This window comes from Myotis davidii, unplaced genomic scaffold (assembly GCF_000327345.1).
Source record: "Myotis davidii unplaced genomic scaffold, ASM32734v1 scaffold49, whole genome shotgun sequence".
Taxonomy (NCBI): Eukaryota; Metazoa; Chordata; class Mammalia; order Chiroptera; family Vespertilionidae; genus Myotis; species Myotis davidii.
The window spans coordinates 4,762,198-4,766,315 of NW_006300375.1; the positions used below are offsets into that span (position 1 = coordinate 4,762,198).

Here is a 4,118-nt window from a genome sequence, read left to right on the forward strand (position 1 = left end):
TGTAAGTTAAAAAAAAGAGAGATACACACAATATAAGTATAGGTATGTGTATATGTTTAAGTATGCATGTGTGCTTGCATATATCATATACTAGAGGCCTGGTGCACGGATTCATGCATGGGTGGGTTCCCTCGGCCTGGCTGGTGATTGAAGCCTATGGGGGTGGGGTCAGATGGCCAGGGGGAGGGGCCACAGAGTGCACTAACCACCAGGGGGCAGCTCTTGCATTGAGCGTCTGCCCGCTGGTGATCAGTGCATATCATAGTGACTGGTTGACTGGTGGTTCGGTTGCTTAGGGTTTTATATATATAGACTAGAGGCCTGGTGCACGAAATTTATGCACTGGGGGTGGGGTCCTTCAGCCTGGCCTGCACACTCTCACAGTCCAGGATCCCTTGGAGGATGTCCGCCTATGAAATTTGTGCACTTGGGGGCAGGTGGTCCTTCAACCCAGTCTGCACCCTCTCACATTCTGGGAGCCCTCGGGGGATGTCCGACTGCCGCAGAGGCAGGGAAGGCTTCCACCACCGCCATTGTGCTCGCCAGCCATGAGCCCTGCTTCTGGCTGAGCAGCGCTCCCTCTCTGGGAGCGCACTGACCACCAGGGAGCAGCTCCTGCACTGAGCATCTGACCCTGGTGGTCAGTGCGCATCATAGCGACCGGTCATTTCTGCCGTTTGGTCAATTTGCATATTAGCCTTTTATTATATAGGATATTTTATTTCAGAGAGGAGGGGAGAGAGAGAATCATTAATGATGAGAATCATTGATTGGCTGCCTCCTACACACCTCCTACAGGGGATCAAGCCCACAACCTGGGCATGTACCCTGAATGGGAATTGAACTGTGAACTCCTGGTTCATAGGTAAACGTTCAAGCAGTGAGCGACACTGGCCAGGCGAGAGCACATGTTTTAAAACAACTGACTGTGCTTTTTCTAGTAGAATCTAGGCATCATTTTCATTTAATTATAAAATTTCAGGGTCACCATTCTGCAAACTTATGAGTCCAAGGAGACCAGTAGAGAAGTGGGCTTGCACAGCCTCATCCCAGGATATCTTTTGTGGTCATTTTCTGATGCTGAACCAATCATCCATGCATTCCTAAGAAGAAGCCCTACCTGACTGTGGTGGTGTCTTTCTTAAACCTATATTAGACCTTGTTAGCTACTATTTTATACAGGAGCTTTATAACTGCATTCATAAATAAAATGAACCTGAAGTTCTCTTGAGTCATCCTCATCTGTACTGGAAACAATATTGTAGTAGACTTAACCAATGATCTGGAAAGCTTTTGCTCTTTTTTCTATATTCTAAAAGTAATGTATAATATAGGAACTAAGTATGTTCCTTGCATTTTTGGTAGAACTCACTTGGGTTTGGATAATTGATTATGTGTGAAAGTCAACCATCATAGCAATTTGCATATTCTTTATATTTAGAAATATGTCCACATCCATTTTCTATGTATTTTCCAATTTTTACTTATTGAATTGAGAGAGAGAGAGAGAGAAACATTGATTTGTTGTTCCCCTTATTCATGCATTCATTGGTTACTTCTCATATGTGCCCTGACGGGAGATCAAACCACAACCTTGGCATATTGGATGACACTCTCCACTGAGCTACCTGGCCAGGGCATTTTAGTTAGGTTTTTTAAAGTATTATGTTGATTTTTTAAAGTTTTTTTATTTTATCTTAGATGATGCCTCTGCAGTTTGCCTTTTTGCACCTAATAAAATGTGGACATCCTTGGTCAAAAATGTGGATCTAGTTCCTTATTTTTATCTTTTAAACATTTATTATCCTCACCCAAGGATATATGTATATATATTTTTAATTGTAAAGAGAGAAAGGGGAAGGAGAGAAAAAGAGAGCAACATCAATGTAAGAGAGAAAAATTGATTGGTTACCTCCCATATATGCCCCAATTGGAGATAAAACCTGCAACCTTTTGGTGTACAAGAGGATCCTCCAACCAACTGAGCCACACAAGCCAGGGCTAGCTCCTTATCCTATACAAGAGGCCCAATGCATGAAATTCATTCCTCAGCCTGGCCTGCGCCCTCTTGCAGTCCAGAAGCCATTGGGGACGTCCGACTGCCAGCTTAGGCCTTGGAGAGTGGGCCGAAGCCAGCAGTCAGACATCCCCCAAAGGGCCCTGGACTGTGAGAGGGTGCAAGGCGGGCTGAGGGACAGCCCCTGCCCTCCAGTGCACAAATGTCGTGTACCGGGCCTCTAGTTTTTAAATAACTGCATGCTGTTTCAGAAGCCTTTTTAATGTACCGTGTTGTCTTTCACAAAAGAATAGTGAATTGATTCCAGTCAAGGGCATGTACCTTGGTTGCGAGCACGTCCCCAGTAGGGGGTGTGCAGGATGCAGCTGATCAATGTTTCTCTTTCATCGATGTTTCTAACTCTCTATCCCTCTCCCTTCTTCTCTGTAAAAAAATCAGTAAAACATTTTTTTAAAAAAAAGAATAATGAAAGACACAAAGCAAATTGTGAGTAGATGCTAAATTAGACCTTCATAATAGAAATTCCAGATTGTCCTTTGAACAGTCCCCACTAATTCTATTAGAACCTTAGAAAATTACTAAATAGTCCTTTTGGGATTTTGAGCCAAGAATTTTAGGGCCAGATGTTCCTTTCTTATTTCATTAAGAAAAAACAACTCTGATGCTGAATCATTGAGATTCTTTCCCTTCCTCTCTGTATTAAAATATATAAATATAAAATGTGCTGGAGAGTCTGAATCCTCTAAGGCCTATACTTCCCCCTCTGTCTTTCACAAACAACCCTGGATAAACACCAGGGCAGCTAGTTACCAACCTCGAAAGCTGCTTCCTCCTTCCCCGTCTTTTAAGCATTGTTTTCCTAGGACCTTCTAGATCGCTTCCTGTCAAGAATCCTGACAGTACTGAGCCAGCGTTGTCTTATGGAACTCAGCACATCTATGTTCTGACTATTACACTGCAATTGTTTTGGCTTCAGAGGAGTAGTAGAAAGTGCTATGGCCTAGCAGTCACTAATAAACTTACAAGACCTTGCCAGTCACAGACGCTGTCAGCTTCAGTTTCTCTGTCAGTTGAGGGGATTGAGTAGATGGTTCCCAAACTGCAAGCTCTGGAAGTACTAACTTTATTTACTTTATTTGGGAACACAACTTGATATCTACAGTCTTATGCCCCATGTCTGTGAAGTGGGGATAAGATATAGTGAATATGAAAAGAGAGAATAGGTATGAAGTGCTTTGAAGAAGTTCTCTGTTTGCCTTTAAGAATTCCATAAGTGCAGGTTGTTACTGCATCTTCCATCTCACAGGTGGGACTAGAAAGTGACTTTCCCAGGTCACACAAAGTTGGTCAGTGTGACTAAAAATAGAACCCCCACTAACAGTGTTCAGGGAGGACCAAGTACGGTCAAGCCACCTGAGAAAACCCAGACAGGCGTGGGAGGCCACTCCTTTCCCTAGGACTTACATTCTCATGGGCCACAGGAACACAGCCTTAGTTAGGTCGTAAAGGACCAGATTAGAGGGGGCAGGGGGAGGACATTCATTAGTGGGAGTGTTTGTGGCACACACACCAGGGCTTGTGGGAAAGGCAGATGAAACCCCCTACCCTAGCTTCAGGGTTGGTAGAGCCTGACTGTGCAAGTGAGTCATCCACCTGTGCAGGTGAGATGCTGCAGGGGAAGGCTGAATTCTTGGTCCTGAGGAGGTGCACCCCACATGCTGAGGGCTGCAGGTTGGGATGATCAGGGAAGGTTTTAGGGAAATGAGAGGATTGGAGCTGGGTGTTAATTCATGGGCACGATTTGGAGACATGGGAACGGGGCGGGGGGCGGGGGAGTGGTGAGTGAAGGTACCTGAGGAGAAATCTCCAGTTGAGTCAGAAAAGATGTAGCCAGTGGGGCTGAGCTGAGTTCAGGTAGAGGGGACCCGGTGACAACTTGATGAGTCAAGACCCTTCAGATACAGCGGGAAGAAACCCATCCCTTAAGTAGCTTAAATGGAAAATTAGTTTATGGGCTTGAATAACTGGTAGGTTCACATGTATGCCAACCTCAGCACCTGGATCTGGGGGGCCCTCAAGAGGACTCACATACTGGTGTTCT

At 44.9% G+C, this 4,118-nt stretch overlaps 1 protein-coding gene across 2 annotated transcripts in view; it reads left to right on the top strand.

Moving 5' to 3' along the window:
- ZNF777 (zinc finger protein 777) overlaps nt 1-4,118 on the top strand; it is a 45,579-nt gene that overhangs the window by 39,734 nt on the left and 1,727 nt on the right. The gene's annotated exons all lie outside the window — the stretch shown is intronic.